The sequence below is a fragment of the Triturus cristatus genome, chromosome 9 (genome assembly GCF_964204655.1).
Source record: "Triturus cristatus chromosome 9, aTriCri1.1, whole genome shotgun sequence".
Taxonomy (NCBI): domain Eukaryota; kingdom Metazoa; phylum Chordata; class Amphibia; order Caudata; family Salamandridae; genus Triturus; species Triturus cristatus.
Window position 1 is genome coordinate 907,068,355 of NC_140592.1, and position 19,879 is coordinate 907,088,233.

Genomic DNA, 19,879 nt, shown 5'->3' on the forward strand with positions numbered 1-19,879 from the left:
GCCAGCTCCTCAGTGTCTCTTCTCCGTCCATCAGTCTTGATGTACTCCTTGTTGGCCTTCTGCAGTGACTTTGGGTCAGTGAAAATCTTTGATCCGCCATCCACGATGACCCTCAATTATGCTCCCATAGGCAACTCATCAAGGGAGCAAACTGTTGTCTTTCCTCATGCACCCTCATGGTGAAGTCTGGGAAAAGCCAGATCGAGGAACCCTCAAATTGTATATCGAGTCTCTCTCTAGCTTGCCTCAACGCAGCATCCCTGTCCCTTTAGTTCAATAATTTAGCAATAACAGGATGTGGGGGAGCACCAGGCGGTTTCCTAGGACCCAGGGAGCCTTGGGCACGACAAATATGGCTGAAAATGTGTCGCGACCCAGGAGTGTCACCAAGAGCTGCTCAACTAATGCCTCCATATTGCCCATTGCTGGAGATTCAGGAAGGCCTGTGATGCGGATATTACATCTCCTTGATCTAGCCTCCAAATCCTCTCCCTTGTCCTGCAGGACGGTAATGAGCTTCCCCATCTGTTTCTGGGCATTAATTGTTTCCATCTCAGCGTCTTCAGTTTCGAACACCAGTCTCTCCGCCATATTTAGGCGCTCACTATGCTCAGACATGCGGTCCATCCGGTAGGCCAGAGAGTCACTTTTGCCATTTATCGTAGACCAGCTTTTCTGTCTTGCCCTCAAAATTTGATGGATATAACCTTCAGACTCCTCGGTGTTATCACTCTGCACATCGGGAGACTTGTCAGCGCCTATATCCCTCTGTTTCGACTTGCGCTGCTCAAACTGCAGCTTAGACTGTGATTTGTCCATCTTGCCCATAGTCTTTAAATGTCCAAGCCCCACCACAGCTGCCACAAGGCTCACAGTCTCGTAGTACTCTGCCCACGTCAGCAAGGGTCCACAAATCAATCTGCTCAATATTCAGGTCCAGGCAAGAGTCCTCTGCTTAGTAAAAGCCTACACGGGTAGCACAGCAGGGATACAAACAGGAGAAAACCATAGGGGGAAAGCCCAATCCCTGAGTCGTTAGTAGATCGTAGCAGTTGATAGTGGGCATGGGAACTCCCTAATCTATCTTCTGGTGCCAGACAGGACAGAGTAACAAGGCCCTCTGTGTGCAGCGATAACGTCTAAACATGTCCCTCATCAGCCGGCCAGCAATTTAAGTCTCCCCTCACCGATCCCTAGCAGTCTCACCAGGCCTCCCCCAGCAATCTGGAACCAGTATAACAGGGCCCAAATTGCTATCGCTGCAATTGCTGTCAGAGAGGCGGCTGGGGGCCGTCCACCGGTGTTTGCAGTGCACTCCCTGTCTGCCAGCAGGAGCGTGCTCGATCCGGGCAACGTCGTGGATATTGCCCAGCCGCTGACAACCAGGACCCAGCACCACCCGCCGTCCACCGGTTGGGCACAAAGATCGCTCACGTCCAATGTGGGCACACGGTTGCGGTTTTGGGCTACAGGGCAGCCATGCAGAAGCGTACCACACCTCGCCGCACAAGCAGCTTGTCCGTGCCCAGACCGGTCAGCAACGAGCCAGATGCCGCCAGCCCCAAGGATGCCATCCGAGCAAGGTATGTGCTCCGCTCACCAGCGGAGGTCAGTACGGGCCACAGGCCCTGAGACTACTGGTGTCCGTGCTGCCACGTCTCAGCCGGTAATAGACTGCAGCACTCGTCTTCACTAGGCCCTTGGAGGCCGCAGCGCAGCCCCGTCCACCAGCAACTCGGACAGACACGATGAGCACGCCGATGGGCAATGCACCTCAAGTGCTTTACAGAGCGGCAGCGAGCATGTAATTTGTTGCTTGGATGTTGCCGGATTCCTGCCGGATAGTTACGATTGCATACGGAGCTCACCTAGAAAGCGGCCATCTTGAGACCAGGAAAATGAATTGGTGGGTTGTATGGACTTTGACTATGAGAAGGATAGCCTGGAGGAGGACGAGGTCTTGGGCAGTCATGTAATTGATAAGGCGTCACAGACGTGGTGGCAGCAAGGGGCAGGAAGGTCAGTGGGTGCTGGGGGCTGGATTTGTTAATCAGTGTCCACCTAGTGTTTAACAGGTTTAAGACACAGTATTGTCCAGATCCACTGACACAAGGTTGGCGGGCAGGTGACTTCTACTGGCAAGGCAACAGAAGCAAGGCAGCAGACTACGGAGCGGGTACTGACTTTAATGCCAGGTGAGGATGTAAGTGCCACTTTCTCTGCCACTGTTATGTTTTCAATTGTGGTGGAGGCTGAGAATGGAAAGTAGTAAACAACATGTCTACAGATGTACTGGTATGTTAAGGACACTGGGTTAGGCACGGAGGAGCGAAGCTCTGATACAAAGGAAGAAGGTACGCAAAAAAAGGAGGCTGTACAAAGAGATGGAGGATCTTGTGCACGGACAGGTAAGTCAGCAAGAGAACAACGAGGGGGCAAGGTCAAACACGGGAACTGATGCTGTGGAACAGATTGTGATGAGAGGTAGAAAGGTACGGTCAAAATAGCGGAGTTCAAAGAAAGAAAGGATTTGAAAAAAGTTTTCATACATGGTGACAAAACAGATGGGGGCACACAATCTGTTGTCCACCACAGAAAAGATCTGGCAGGGATTATATGTCGGAATGTTTAAGCTGTTGCATAGGGAGCTGAAAACTACAGAAAGGTCCAAGGAGGAAGAATATGACCGGTTCACTGTTAAAATATCGATGTAACATATCGCAGTAAAAATATTGAATACCAAAATATCGACTACCCAAAACTTGAACAGGTAAGTACAAAAATATAGATGTAAATAATATAGATTTTTTTTAAATATATATAACCAAAAATATAATGTATTAAATACGAATGTTATTTTTAACCAAACTAATTAAATTTAATTGACATTTTAACTAAATATTACAAATAAAATTAATTTAAAAAATATAAACACACAAACAATAATTTATACATATATTTACTTAAAAATAATTTAACAATTATCTTTATTGAATTTGTAAACTTTTAAATTACATAAACATAAAATTAATTATATCAATTTAAAATTTAAACATACCATTTTATAAGTAATTCTAACATTTAACTATTATAAAAATAATTACAACATACATTTCACAGTAAAATAAATACAACAGTAGGGAAAATGTTGGATAGCGGAGGGGTAAAAATTACTATTCCCACTCCAGTGACTGCAACAGTAGGAAAAGTGTTTGAAAACACAGGGGTAAAACTTACTATTCCCATTACAGTGAGTGCAACAGTAGGGAAAGTGTTGGATAGTGGAAGGGAAAAAATTACTATTCCAACTCCAAAGAGTGCAACAGTAGGGAAAATGTTGGATAGCGGAGGGGTAAACATTATTATTCCCACTCCAGCGAGTGCAACAGTAGGGAAAGTGTTGGATAGCAGAGGGGTAAAAATTACTATTCTCACTCCAGTGAGTGCAACAATAGGGAAAGTGGTGGTGGTGTTATATGGTAGGGAACAAAATAAATAAATTTATGTTTTAAATGTTTTTTTGGTTTTCAAATTTGAACGTAATTAATTATGATTTTACAAATTAGTATAAAAAAAGATTAATACACATTTGTTGAATTCACATTCTTTAACACTATAATATGCACAACACACCGAAAATAAATTAAACAATTACCAAAATTACTTATTAATTTTTTTTAAACTAATTATTGATTCCGAAATTTAAAAATAAATTACTTCTCACTCTTCTCATCATTTACACCTATAAACACCACAACACCCCTAACATTAATTGCACAATTACCATAATTAATTACTAATTAATTCAAAATAGTTAACTAATTTATCAATTAAAAATAAACTACTTCCCACTCTTCTCACCATAACACAAATAATAAAAATACAAACAATTCTTATACAAAAAATACATGCATCACAAACATAACATATTTACTAAAATACATAACATTAATACAAAAATTGACATTTTTAACATCTATATTTCTGCAAACTATATTAAACACTTCGATATGTTTTACATTTATATTAAATACACAAAATTGATATTCTGCATCACAATATTTTTCTTTCGATATTCTTGACCAACAATATTTTTAGCACGATGTTCTGGCTCGGCACCATATGACCTGCCCAAACGACCTAGGGTTCCCATGACAATATGAAACTGAACAGCAGTATTTTTGCTTTTCGCTAGTGTATATTTAGAAAAATCTCCAGAGCAGAGTGTGGTCCTATTTAAAAAGTTGGATGTTGGCAGATGCTTGCTCTGTATATGGTATACCACTTAGGGGCCGATTCCGATCTCGGTCGGAAGGGCACCGAATCGGGTTACGGCATTAACGAATCCGATTCGGAGGCTGATTTTCAGTCCGAGTCGTACACGGGTCGAAGTACGATGCGAACAAGCGCGAAATCTCCGTCCGAATCTTTTCCGGTTCCGAACCGCTCGGTACAACATGGTCACAAGCAAACCGTGGCGTGCAATGGAGACGTTTCACGACTGAGCTAGTATGATGCTCGATTCGGAAAGCCAGATCGAGTATGAGCGTCCGGCTTGCAATAGCTCCCGGAGATGGACTTCGGGGGTCCGCGACGGACCCCCCCGTCACCCGCAGACTTACAACTCGGACACAGGGGGAGACCTATGGGTCTCCCTAACACAGGCATGTACGGTTCGGATGGCACCGACGCGTACCCACTTTAGGGGGCGCACTTGTCCGCGACGTACCCATTCAGTCAATGGGAGCCCATGTACGACCGGCTCCCTTTGACTTCTATGGGAGTTCGACTGAACCTAGTCCGACAGCATACGGCCGCATCGTACTTGCTCGGTCGGACTGCAGGACCCCGGCTCTTTTGGAAAACACTCCGGATCTGTCTCGGTCGGATTGCTGTCCGACCCGGATCGGAATCGGCCCCTTAATTGTAAAACTCATTACCCAATGTACAGTGTTAACGCATTATTTTTTTCTACATTTTGTAAAAGTTTTTCTCTTTTGCATTAAGGAGCACATTCAAGGACTTCATCTTGAAGTAGATTAGTGGTATAGTAATAATAATGTTACAAATATACTTTGCATGTTTTTCGTGTTCATCCAAGGATTCAGATGTTCAAAACGTTTTAAAGGGTTTCAGTGTAAGTACAGCCAAACAAGGATGGGTTCCAGGACATCTGGATAACTACATAGGGGGTTAATAACACACTCCACAGGACAACATGATCAGTGTCCAGGGCTGTTCCTTAGACTATGTAAAAAAAAAAAAAAAATCAAATAGACCTAGTATTTCTGTACTACTATTAGGTCTTGGACACAATGTCTACTCATGGTCTAGCCATCATTAAATCAAGGAATTGTGCTTTGGAAATTACATGGAAAATCACTATTGAAGAAGGGGCCATTATTCTGGCTGAGTCAGGTGTGTCGCACAGGTGTCGTAAGGTTCTGGATGTGTTACCTATGGTGCTTTTGAAGTCGGACATGCTCTCTCCTCCTTGTGAAGAGCCTTAATTAATCTACAAGTCAATATTAGGAAAATATTAAACCTATTTTGATTTGGCATTGTAGGAACCTGGATCTCTATATAGTGCACCCAAGTAAGGTATACTATGTAGAGTTAAGATGACCCTTCTTGCTTTACAGGGCTCAAATGACGACCACTACATGCTCTATTTTGTGGCAGTGTGGGTGGGAAGTTTAGGCTTATCAGAGGTTATTGCTAAGCATTTATATCAATTTAGATACCACAAACTTCGTATATAGGTATGTACTTTCTGTGTTATTGATTTTAGCAGGTAAGTCAAACATAAAATGTATTGCGTCTTTACGTGTAATGCTTTCCTATGAGTCGAATAACATTTACTGCATACAGATACTTGTAATGCATTTCCGTGGGACCCATTTCGTACGTGACACGTTTGAGGGATCAGGACCAAAGTTTCATCAGCCGGTTGGTCATATCTGCCCTGGTGAGGGTTCGCTGACAGAATATCGACCGTAAAATATTGCGATACATAAATATTGCAACCAACATATCGATTACAAAAATATTCTCATCCTATGTTCATAATCTGAAGTACAGAAATATCAACAAAAAAAATTTATGTAATTACTAGCATTATACTTAATATTATTTATTTTATGTACTTTTAAAAAATAAGTTAAATAATAACATTCAACAAAGTGAAACACATTAATAAATATATAATTTTTTAAACTAAGAATTTTAATTTATATCAATTTCAAAAATTATATATTCTAAAAAAATACATATACTAATAAAATCTTTACTAAAACACCATTCTAATTAAAAAACAAAACAACTTTTTAAAAATTTGGTAAAAGATATTTCACTCATGAAAAAACAATAAATAAAATTATCATAATTTTGAATAAAAAAAACCAATTGAAAAAATGTCATAAAATATAACATTTAATACATATATTATTCACACTAAAATGTATTTAAAACTATGCAAACTATTATAATAAAAATAGTTAAACGTACAATTCCCACTTTACGCAACGCATTTATTATTATTTTTTTTTTTAAATCTCCCTCCAATAAATACGATAATAGTGAAAATGCTTATATTTCCTGCCGGTAACCACGTTACACCTAGTCCTACTCCCATTTATCTCTATTATGCAATCAGGCCCGTGTGCCTCGTAGACACACTCCCCTACCAATATAAAAAGACATCGGCCAGTACACAATACCTGTATGTACCAAGCCAACATAGCCAGTTGGCCGGGCCACCAGGAGGAAGGGTGAGCCGCAGTGGAGATAAGCGAGAGCAGGACTAGGAGTAATGTAATTACCGGTAAGTAATATTACCTCCACGTCCCTCTTGCTTATCTCCATTACGCAATGAGCCATACCAAGCTAAGGAAAAAAACAGGCCAACGGTCCAAGCATCATCCCAGAGCACCACAAAAGATGCCCAAATGAAGGGCAAACAAACAGAAAAGATAGGCCAGTCCCAACACTGTGGACCGAATCACGGAGGTACGCCCGGCCTCAAACACAGGAAAGAAGATGACCCACAGATAACGAGCCGAGGACCCCCGAGCCTGCAAGCCGACACAAAAGGCAACCCGAAAACAAAAGGAAGAAAGCCAGCAGAACCAGAAGGTGCAACACCCACAGATAAACGCAACAAAAGGACCGGTACAACAGACCCAGACTGATCAACAGACCCCAGCATTAGGACCGCTAAGCCCCTAAAGTCCAGCCGGAGTGCCAGAGAAACAGAAAGGAACCACGAGCACACCACGTCCCAGCCAACAGTCGACGCAGAGCACCGTAAGACCAGACAGACCCCCAAAAGGCACTCTCACAAAAGAGGCGACCAAAGCCGAGAGACCAAGGCACCATCGTCCACCATGCTCCATCTGCAAGACGCCCACTTGGGAAACACCCGAGAGGGCACCAGGAAAAAAGAAACCACAAGGCCACAGTCACCAACGGACTCGGAGATTCCAGACCCGCCACCAACTCCAATAACAGAGGGACTAAAGGAACAGGACAGGCCGGAGGCACCAGAAAACCAGACTCACATCCCACTGAAACCGAACCCTGGAACAAGTCCTAGAGAGAGAAGCCACCAAGAGGCCCGGAGGTCAAGTAAACCGCAGAGCAACCCCCCCACATCCACAAACCAAAGCGGTAAACTATGTAAAAGAGGCGCCTGAACAGCCCCTAGGGCAACCCACACCCAGGTGATCACAGGATATAGCCCGGTCGCCAGGAACCAGAAAGGCTCAGAGATCACAGCGGACCCCCCAAACAACGCAGAAGACATGGACCAACGGGGACGTGCAGGAACTTAACCAGCAAAAAGAAGCAGGAACGAAGACCCAAGTGCCAACGGCAAATGTCCCTCCCCTGACCCAAAGCCGGCAGAACCAAGGGGGCCTGCCAGGGTACGGGAGCAGGGAGGCACTACAAACTAGTTTGGAGGAAAAGACGGGAGACCCGAACAATCCAACACACCCACTAGAAGGAAAGGCAAGCCCCCAGCAGGATTACCCACGGCAACCAACCAGCCACAGGACAGGTGCACACTGGCCACCCCAGACTAGGCACACAGCCAGAGGGACCTTGCAGGACAGCAGAAAAACAGACGCCAATCTCATCCAGGCAGAAACCACCCCACAGAAGGAAAAGAAATGGGGTACTGCATGCAGGAAAAACCCATGGGATGCAGGCAGCCAAGCTAGAAAAAGAGCCGAGAGAAGACCAACCGGACCAGGAGGGCAACCAAGCCTGGCAACCTGGTAAACCAAACAACCGGACACCAAACATGGAACCAGCAGGCCAGGACAGCAGAGGAGGCTGTCACCGATGCCCCACGAACCCGAAAGAAGCAGTGGCAACAAGAGGGGCCATGAAGGAACCAGGCAAGACCTCTGAACTCCTGTTCAGGGACTCTGCCCTCTGCCCAAGCAGCTCCGCTAGTGTCGCTGTCGCTGCCCCCTCACCTCGCCTAGTGATTAGGTGTGGTGCCTGGTGAGCGTTGATCCACCAGGATTCGTAATTGTGCCTGTATTGTAATAGTGATTCTGATGGATACATCTGCCAGTGGATTCCTCACCTTGTGAATATCCCCTGCGCCAGCATTCCACGGAACTTTTCTTTCCCAGCACTCCACGTCGACGTGGGCGACGTCACAATGCATCGGCTCCGCTCGCGACTCCGATCGACGTCACCGGAGCCATAAGAAGCCCATGTCAGCGTGATGACGTCAGTTCCTTTTTTTCCGCGCCTTCGACGCGCAACGTTTTTTTTCCAGTGCTAGTTGGCTACTTTGTAGTTTAGCCGTGTTATTCTGTTAATTCGAGTATGTCTTCATTTTTGAATATATTTTTTAAATTATATTAGATGTGGGTTGTGTTGGAGATTTTGGGTGCGAAGTTAAGTTATTCTTGATTATTTAATTGAATAAAATGTAAATTGTGTAACTATCATATTTTTAAAGGTACATTTTAGCGGCAGGTTTAGTTTGTAGGTCAAAATGGCTTGGCAGGTAGTTAAATAACTATTTGGTAATTAATCTTTATTAAAATGTTCAATTTAGTGAATTTGCAAAATTCTATTTGCACTTTTTACATTGTATGTTTGGTGTTTTTGTGGTTGTAGGAGAACAAGGTGGGAAGTTTATTTAGCAGCTAAATTTAAAATAATTTATTTGATTTATTACTTGGGGCCACATTACGATCTCGGTCGGAAAGTAAACCACCTGACTTCTTGTCGGATACGGTTCCAACCGACTCGTGGTTAGCTGTTACGCCTGACTGATTATTATGCTTCCGAACACCGTTTGGAAGGACTCACATTGACTTAAATGGCAGCCTGTGTTCCTACCAACAGCACAGGTGCCTTTATGGGGAAAATGGGTGTTTGCAGAAAACCTTGCACCCTGTGGCGGTGACCACACTGCATTATTTTACAGGGGGGTTCCTTGTCTACCCCCTTGACTCCAAACCGGAGGACTCAGGATGAGGGTGGCCTGACTAGTCACTTTACCACAGCCTTTTCGTGTCGGCCCGACTCAGACATGCTGTTTGAAGCCAACATCGTTATTGCTCATCTGGAAATGCAGTCTGTAGGGTTGTATGATGCGGGTCTGACCGACATGAATGCTCCGAGAGCTGATCATAACCGATTCGGAAAGACCATTTGGTTTGAAATCCCACCGTGAACATTGTAAGTGGTCGGAAGGTTTCTGACACTGTATAGGGGAATCCAACTGTTGGGAGGCGGCTTTACGCCTGACATCGTAATGAGGCTGTTAATTGTAATTGAACACTTAAAGGTTATCAAAACCGGCATGAGCGTTGAGTAGTCATCTACCCGTCGCGTTACCAATTAGAGTGCCATTGTGCTAATCCTCACGGATAAGGTTTAACACACCTATTTCTGAAGCTAATTCTGCCGCAACTAGTTGAATTACGGATCAAAACTTTCAGTTTAAGTATCCATGCAATAGATGGTTGGAGGCGTGTTTTGGGAGCCACGAATGGTGACGTGTGAGCCAGTAGCTCCGCGCCGGCCCAACAACTTTAATGCCGTAATCAAGCCCTAGCCCGCAACGCCCGAGATTGAAACGGTGGCGCAGGAAGGGGAAAGTCTGCTGCATCAATTGAGACGCTTTGATTCAAGGCGAGAGGAAGAGACGCATTATTACGAGGCTTCATCTGCCCCGTCGCCACTGATCGCAATATAGTGGCAGTGATGTGTGGATGTAGAGATGTGGCCCTCCCTCCCTGCTGGTAACATGAGGTCGTGTCTTGTTGAGGGCCTGAAGGACTGCTGAGCTGACTGCCTGGATCCCGTGAACCACACGCTTTGCCGAAGATCAGGCCGTGAGTGTTGGGAGCCTGAATTGGTCACCGTCCCAGAACCAGTTTGGGAGCGGAGGGCTGAGGCCTGCTGCTGGTGCGTACCACCGGATCTGCGACGGGAGGGAGGAGAGATTAGCCACTTGATTAGCTCCTGCGACACCGCCTGCACCGGAAAAAGGTGATGCACCTTGGGGAGCCGCACAACTGCCCAAAACTGCATCAGTCCGATCTGCCTGAGGGGAGAGTCCTGTACTTGTCTGCAACCCTCAACTGAGTGAGAAGTTGAGCCCTGCTCCAAACACCTCGTAACGAAAGTAGGACTTGGGGCGGGTGAGGTGGTCTGCACTAGAGACTTCAAACCTCACCGCCCAGTTGACAATTTTGCCCAGGTGGAGGGAGGCAAGACCTGACAGCCCTCCACAAAATCAGGGAGATGCAAGATACTGGGGCCTGCAAGCTGGAAAAATCACTGGACGCCACTAGTGGGGAAATGCAGCGGTGTTCCTCATTGGACCTAGTAACTGGAATGTGAGAGTACTCATCCAACCCCATGCGTGGCCTGGAGGGGCAGGCCTGCGCCTCCCATACTGCTAAACCTCGATCTCCATCATGACCCCCACAACCTGTGGAACTGGGGGGTGGGCTCAGAGGACAGAGATCTAGCCCTGCCTCGGATACACCGCGGAGGAGGGTCAGCTTGAATTGTTAGGGGCACGTCCACTCGCATAAGCCCTTGGGGACAACTATACATTTTGTTTGTTTGGAGTTATTGCCCCTTCCCCCCCGTGGTCGACAACCACCCCCTTGGTGCCTGGAGATTAGCCCCGCTGATGACACTCTTAAGTACACGATAAGACCCTAACATGGGTAAACCCAGTACGAAGGCGTATAAAGGTGCAGACCCTCCACAGGTCTCGGAGGCAACGCCATCAATGGCCGACCCAGTACAAGGGTGACTAACTAAAATCCTGGAAGCGATAGTGGACACCAAACCTACCTTGCACAGGGTCCCTCCTCGCCCCCCACACCCCCCCTCGCTCCCCCACCACCCCCCGGCTTCGGGGCGCCCAGCACACGCAGTGGTAGCGAAACCCCTGCACTATAAAGATCGACATCCTACTGCAGAAGACACGTACGGATGGCCCATTCACCGTGGACAACTCCTGGGTCTGAAGTTTCTCCGACTACGCCACTGAACTACAGAGAAGATCAGCCTCATATTTGGCAAAAAAAACCACTTTGAGATGAAGGCTTACAATACTCTGAAGTTCCCAGCTCGTCTTCGTATAATACTAGATGGGAAAAATTACTTTTTCAGCCTGGGAATGGTTTGAATCCTACAAAGGTGATAAAGACCCAGGTACAGTCTTTGAGCGCCCACTAACTATAGCGTAACCAGGAAAGAACACAGACCCATTCAAGACGGAAACCACCAAAAAGACCGAGCCCACCCCAAACTGTGAAGGAGAGCTGCAGCCCTACAAGCGGTGGCTGACCTCATGAAACCAACTGACTGTCTCAGAGCCCGGAACTAGATCCCTCAAATGAAATGATAGCTCAGATTCGGACAATTACGAAGCAAATAGTGCCATAATGCCAGATGTTACCGCTAGAACAGGTGATGACCTATAGCCAAGAAGAACCTCCACATTAGGGGTCCAAAAGGAGAAGACATCATGAATCGTATCACCATGACAAAGGACACTACTGCTGGAAACGTTGAATGCATGGACTGGCATTGGCTACGTCGGACACAGGACTTCGTGAAATAAACAGTGGTTTGTCCATCAATAGCCTGCCCCTGTGGAAAGCTCCACCCACCCATGGATGGAGCCTGCCGAAGTCTTGGACAATTGGCCTGTAGGTTGGGCGGCTGGCCGTTGCCAGGCTGCTCCGGGGAGAAGGGAGTTTTGGTTTGTGGGAATTTTAGTTTTCATATCCATGTTTTGGGTTTTTATGTGCAAGTGGGGCCCTGGCCCATCGCCTCTGTGTGTGGAGGGAGGGGAGGCAGACCTGGATGCCTCTATTCTTACAATGCCCAAGGAAAGGCTTACACTATAATGTGTAACATAGAACATTAGTCGAATGGGCTCTACCGTCAAGCATCACAATATACATAGATATCTGCGCATGAGGGGGTGCAGATTGAACTCCTCCAGGAAACACACACTACCTGTGGGTAGGGTGAGAAGCTGCGCAGACGATGGAGAGGGCAGGTATTTGCAACCTCTTATTCTGCATACGCGAGAGGGCCATTGATTTTGATCAGAACTGGCATACCATTCGAACCCTTGCACGTACTGTTTGGTAGAGAGGGTAGATATGTAGTGCTGAAGTGCAGAATTTATGGACAGGAACTCACATTGGGTAGTATACATGCCCTTAATCAAGATCAAGTGCAGTTCCTCCGTAGGCTTTCATGCTCCTTGACTGCGGTGCTAACCCCAAGCGTACTACTGGGAGGGGGCTTCAATTGTGTTGCTGACATGGTTCTAGATTGCTCTCACCCCCCACTGCCGAGTGCCCAAATACATAAAACTGCGGCGGTGTTCCAAGATTGGAGAGGACACTGGAGGACATGCCAGAGACCGAGACTACTCATTACTCGCCCTTACATCACTTGCAAACAAAACTGAACTTCTTCTTGGGTACACTGGGCCTGAGTCGCTTAGTAACACACAGAATATTTGGGGCGGACGCTTTCTGACCATAGTCCCCTTTTGCTAGCAGTCCAGCCGGAGGAACACCGCCCGCCAATTCCAATGTGGCGGTTGAACACTCTGGGTCTTTAATATACTTGTTTCAGAGCGACCATAGGCACAGCTATAGACTTCTACTTCGACAGCAACAGACAGACTGCCTCCAATACACTGATAGAGTGGGAGGCTTTCAAGTTAGGACAGAGGGTGAAATGTGTGGGGGAAACAGTGGGAGCCCAGAGGGAACTTCACCTGGAAAGTGGACACCTAAGAAGGTGACCTACATAGACAGGAAAACTAACAAGGAACTAGAGTAGACACATCCAACTCCCTCAAACATGCACGTCATATCAAGCTCTTGACCGACAGCTGTGTCACGACTTTAGGAGTTACCTCACCTAGGTGCAAGAAGTAGTTTGGGGGTTGGGTAGGTTGTGGCTTGGCTATTTTAGCCGGAGACGCGGGGATCCCCAAACGCAAATTATACCTCCTGAGGGCGACCCATTTTATGGTCCGTAGGCCCTTCATGCCTTATTTTGTGACTACTATTCATCACTAAGGCACCTCCCCTCATACAGAAGGAATTCCTGAAGTTGCTGTGCCCCCAAATCCTTGATGACCACATAATTGACATGCTGGTAGGGCTTCTGACAGTCCCCGAGATCCGGGCTGTGAGGAAAGACCCCTGGACCTGACTGTCTCCCGGACGAATTCGACTCAACTTACACTGCACAGCTTCTGCCGCAATTGGAGAAGCTCTACGCAGAATCCCTGAAACTTTGATGCCTGCCAGAGACCACAGGCGATGTGCTGGTCATCCCCCCTCCCCAAAAAGCCTAAACAGGTGGCATAAGTCGAAGACTTCTGGGCACTTTCTATGTTAAACATGGATTTCAAGATCGTTGGTAAAACCCTGGCGCTCTTCCTCCTACCCCACGTGCCGACCCTGGTTCTCGCTGACAAGAATGGATTTATTCTGGCCAGGAACACATCATACAGCCTGCGAAGGATGTACTTGATGCTGTTCCATGCAGATACTTGTTATTTACAGCATGCAGCCTTCTTGTTGATAGATCTCGAGAAGGCCTTCAACCTCATGCAATGGGACTACTTGCTTGAAACTATTAGACACATGGGTCTGGGGGAAAGCTGGGTAAACTGGGTGAGGGTGCTTTATGAACGTCCCACAGCTAGGATACAGACAGGGAAAACTGTCCCACAGTATGAGATCTTCCGAGGAACACAAAAGGGATACCCATTGTCACCTCTGTTGTTTGCACTGTCAATGGAACCATTGGCAGCATCTTTCCACCAAGGCGGGGAGGGACTAGGCATCCCATTAGGGGGTAACACTCATAATATCTCCCTGTACGTAGATGACTTATTGATATACCTCAGTGACGCAATGGTGTGTACCAATACTGCACTGCGCCTGATAGAGCAGTTTGGATTGCTGTCTGGCCTCAAAGTTAACCGTGGCAAAACTTAACTCTTCCCCATCTCTGCCAATGTGATTCACCCATTCGATTTTATGGTGGGCATTACTGGGCCCCCACAACCTTCAGTCATCTGGGGATTCCGGTCTTCCACTCGATGGACTACTTACGTGAAGGTAATCTTGGCATGGCCCTCCGGTCTCCGAGATCAAATGTTTCCTTCTGGTGCACTCTACAACTGCCGATCATGGCCTGGGTTTCCCTTGCAGAAATGGTCATGCTGTCTCGCCTGCTGTACTTTTTCAGCAATCTCCCCATAACCGTTCCTGCTTCGTCGTTTGGACAACTAGATGCTCTACTGCGAGATATGATATGGTAAAAAGGGAGGAGGCGGTAGCCCTGTCGATCCTACAACGCCCACCCGCGGAGGGAGGACTCTGAGTGCTTAAATTCGAGCTCTACTTTTTAGATTCTCCACTCCAGTGGCTGGTGCAGTGGTTGGCAGATATGGGCACAGTAGGCACTGACCAAGGGATCCGTACGTATCTGATGCTGGCAAAGATGCTAGACGCGGACAACACCATCTCATCTATCCCTGCTGCAGACCACGGCTCTACGCTGCTGGAAACGCTGCCTCTTTAAAGAATGAAAATCTCCCCTATATACCCCGGCCCTGCCCCTGGTGGGCCTCACCCACGGGAACACCAAGCAGATACTAACCCCAGCAATGTTGAAGCCCTGTAATAATGCCAGACCATAACTGGTGGGGCATTGCTACCAGCAAGCAACCCTGGCTCCATTTGAAGACCTACTTGAGAGCTACGACCTACTAACAGGCCAAATCTTAACCTATGAGATAATACTGCGCACCTTTTGAGGACTATGGGAGGGAGCCAACAGAAGCTTAAATCACACTCGATATTACACTCTGTCCTTACATTAGGCACTGCAAGACACCAGGTAAAATGGTTCTATACATCGCAACTGGAGATGGTCTGCACAACCCTAACGAAACTGCGCACCTGTTGAGAGACTGCTCTGGATAGACACATCACAGACCCAGAATGGTCCAAAATGTTGCCATACCCTAAGAAATTGTTACGCAATACTAGATTGAAGTACACACAGTTCAATTACATAAACATGACACCTCACAAACTTCAGCTTGCCTTTGGAGACACTGGATACAAATGGCAAATATGCGACTGTGCAGACGCAGACTTTTTATACATGACTTGGGATTGTGGCCCACTACGCTAGTTCTGGGAGGAAACAATACAACTCATGTGTGCAGCTGTGGGGCGCATACTTTAACCTTCAATGGGAGTGTTCCTGTTGGGGCTCTTTCCCTGTTCTCCTAAAAGGAAATTGGGAAACCGATTCCTAGATTTAACCCTGGTCTTAGCCTGGAGAAGAATAGCACTGGCCTGGGAATTCGTACATGGACCAGCAATGGAAGCCTGGAAACACGATGTAACCCATTGGGCGGGGGCAGAAATCATAGTACTGACGAGGTAAAAGGTGCTTGGATTGTGGCAACTCACCCTTGCCGACCTCCGGAAAGATACTGGAGGCATGGGAAAACACAGACCGAGACAGGTGCGACATAGGGGGGGAGCGAAGAGGGAACACATACGAGCGGCGAGGAGGATGACCAAAGGTATGACGCCTAAATGAAAACACTGAGTTGACCTTCATAAAAACACTACTGCAAACAGACCCCGATATACCACACGACAATGGCCAGATAGGGACTGCACACACTGCCCAGCTCACACATAAAACTTGGGGACACTGTGAACTTACGGCCCGACATGTGGATAATGACCCACTGGTGGTCTAGCGCTCACCCGGCCCCCGCCTCCCATGCCCCACACACCCTGCTTAACTTATTAGCAAATACACAACCCTTGGCCCCACTGCACAGTTAGTTAATTACATAGTATGATTCACGAGTTGTATAGTTTTTTTATTAAATCTGTGAGATATTTACAGACTGGCATATAATATGTGATAGTATACAATAACCGTAAAGTTTCAGGCAAAATAAGACTAACATATGAGACTATGATTCATGTGTAAGAACTTTAATGGATAACCTGCTCTGTTGCTTCTTCGAAATGTAAATAAAGTTAGTACAGGACGATTTTATATATTCTATATGCCAAATAAGTGCTGTATAGTGATATATCACTAATTGCTGAACTATACAATTATGGATGTATATTAAAATAAATGCCAATAAAAATGTTTGGGAAAAAAAAAGGTATCCATGCAATAGATGCCTGGACTTAGCGGGGACAGGGGCGGAGAAGGGAGGAAAAACGTACTTCATGCAAAACTCAGTCGGGCTTAAGTTCCCACCAGAGTGGGTCTCTTTAGTTCGAGTGTGACGTGCTGGTCAGGTAACCTGGCAGTGGTTTGTATTGACAGTATAGTTAAAAAACCCTGGAAAGCGGCCGGTGACTAGAATGCTAACTGCAATCTGGTACGCTAGTGCGTCTAGGCATGTAAATTAGTACGCGGATTCACCAGCAGCAGCTATGGAGAGCCGTTCTATACAGTGGACTGCTGTGTTGTGCACATGCGTGAGTTTAGCAAGTAATTTATTGTGTAAATTCAGAGACCCAGTTACCTTAGAGCGGCACAATACATGCTGCAGCTATAAGGGGCCTTCCTCAGGACCCATGCCCTACATACCAAAAGATAGCCCTTACAGAGGTGCAAAGGACCTTGCCAATTGTGGCACAATTAAGCATTTACATACATTTTTGGGAAATAATACCGGCACTGTGGCACCTGGTTAGCAGGAACCCAGTGCTCTTCAGTCAAAGATGCATCAGATATCATGCAAATCATGGGGCTAGTCATGTCCAAAAGGGGCACTTTAATACAGGCCTTTCCAAAAAAAAATCCTCAACATGACTAGGGGCCTGATTACAACTTTAGCGCAGCAGCAACGGCATAATGCAGCCTCTGCTGCACAAGCACCGCCGACCGTATTACGAGTTGCAAATGTGCAGCTCGTAATATGGTCGGCAGTTCTTTGGCCTTTTCCATGGTGATGCACCCCAATAGGAACTGCCAAAAAGTTCCAGCAATGCATGGGCGTTGACTTCCATGCTGTGCTGGAACTGTGGGAAATACAGGGGGGGGGGACATGTTTTGCCCCCCAAATGTACACCCTGTAGTACTAGCAGCACCAGCTTTTTCATGGTGGGCCTGTGCCATGAAAATGCTGGTGGTGCAAGAACTAAAAAATATGCTGCCTCGGACTGCGCCAGTCCCTGCTCAGTATATTGCGTTGTGGCGCTGCAGCACCACCGCCACTGTTCCCTGGCGCAGCTTGTGTTCCACCGGCGCCATTACGACTTTGTAAGTTGTAATCTGCAGTACAGTGAACCGTCCCCATCCCTCACCCTCCTCCCGTGCCACCGCAAGACGGCCAGACTTGTAATCAGGCCCTTAGTTAGCAAAGCTAAAACTTTTGTTATGCCTAATAAGCAAACTGTCTAACATATTTTTGTTTTATTTGTTCCCTTTTCCCAGCAGGTACTATGTATTTAATTCTTCAGATGGATACATTTACAATGCTTTCAAACAGAAGAGGCAACCTTACTAAAGCAATAAGGCTTTCAATGTAGTTATTAATGATCTTTGGAGTATTAAATGCAGAAGTATAACCCCATTATGCTCTTAGTGGATCGAATAGAAATATCATGATACGTAGGAGGTAGAATCCTAATGTGTTTAAAATAATATAAATATTTGTTGTGCTCATTGTTCTGGTTTTAAAAGTAAAAGTTTAATTTCATATTTATCTACCAATTGTAGCACCCTTTTTGTACAAAAGTGAAAAGATTACTGTAAACATTTGAAAAGTGAAATGTGGTTTTCCTTTATACTGTCTTGGGTGTGTCAATCATTTTTGAATATGCAACTACAAGGTGATTTTTCCTCGTCATCACTGACAAAGAGAGTCTGGCTTTGCGTAACAACGGAAAAAGGTCCATTTTCAACATTTAAAATAATGTAAATGCATTGGAAACTACTGCCATTTTTTAAAGATTTTTTTTTATTGCAATAAAGGCTTGGTTTTTTACTTAAGGTGTACATATATTATTTTTTTGCAAATTTTCAATTCATCATCTAATTTCAAAGAAATAAAGAAAAGTGGTGTTTATTTGTTTCCTGTTGCTCACTCTAAAATAAGGTGTTTCGCTGTAATTATTATTTATTCATAATGATTGTGGTTTAATATTTAAATGTCTGTTAAAATCTCACTGTTGTATTCATTTTTGCCCTTAAAATAAATTTCAGTTAGTATGTAAAAATTAAGTATTACCTGGGTATTAATGTACTACCCCGCCCATTACCCCTATATCCCTTATATCCTGTCACTAAAGGTGAATATAGTAGTGCAATTAAATTATTGAAGTGTAATGCTAAAATTAAATGTATTTAAAGACCAAGGGGCATATGACGAACTCTATCATATACCCTCCAACCTTAGGTCAGAGGCTTTACGACGATATCGCCTGTTTTATTTCTGACCAGCTGATTACAATGCAGCCGGTCAGAATTGAAACTGGCTGGTCATTACAGCTGAATTGAGACAGGCTCTAGGAACCCATTGGCCATTCGGAGACCGGCCTGTAGTCCCATAGGAAGGCGTTTCCACCTTCAGTATTAGGATTCTTGTTTTCCCACAGTCTTTCTGACGTGGGAAGCCTGATGGAAAGCGAGTTTGGGGGCCCCGTTGCCCTTGCTTCTCCAGCTTGAGGTTCCTGCCAAGGAGTGCAGGGATTAACACAATCTCTGATTGGGAGTTTGTGTTATGCTCGGTTTACGGGTGTAACACAAGCTCCCATAGAGAAACCGGAGAATGTGACCGTGCATGGTGCGGTCTCATCGTAATAGCGGTGTCTGACATCGTAATCGTGTCCCTAGTAATTAGTACTCTGGAATTAAAATTTATGCCTGGGTATTAATACAATTTCATCTCCCGTTACCATAATATTATTTGCACTTTGTCCCTAAAAGTGTTAAATTTGGGTTTAAAAAAATGTATGTTTAATACTTTTTTCAGTTAAAAGCCTATTAATTAGTACACAGGTATTAAAATGAATTCTCTTTCCTAAAGGTGAATGTTCATCAGTTCCAAAATATATTTAAGTTTAAAGATTAAATAAGGTATATTGTGGTGACATCCACAGGTGCTCAGGGTTTCCAACAAAATAAAGACGGAGGAGAAAAACCTAAAATAAAGGCTTACTCTCTGAAATGGCTTCCTTAACCATAGTAAAAGGATGGTTGCACCCCAATGTACAGTGTGCTACAAATATGGGCACAACAAGGGTAAACGCAAATGTCCCATAAGGGCACACCCCTCTACCTG

At 45.5% G+C, this 19,879-nt stretch overlaps 1 long non-coding RNA gene across 1 annotated transcript in view; it reads left to right on the forward strand.

The window, feature by feature from the left end:
* Window positions 1-18,795, forward strand: part of LOC146799040 (uncharacterized) — a 52,128-nt gene extending 33,333 nt beyond the window's left edge. Inside the window, exon 3 of the long non-coding RNA XR_014968835.1 lies at window positions 18,031-18,795. This is a non-coding gene — a long non-coding RNA (uncharacterized LOC146799040). The remainder of the gene's footprint in view (window positions 1-18,030) is intronic.
* The last annotated feature ends 1,084 nt before the right edge of the window (window positions 18,796-19,879 follow it).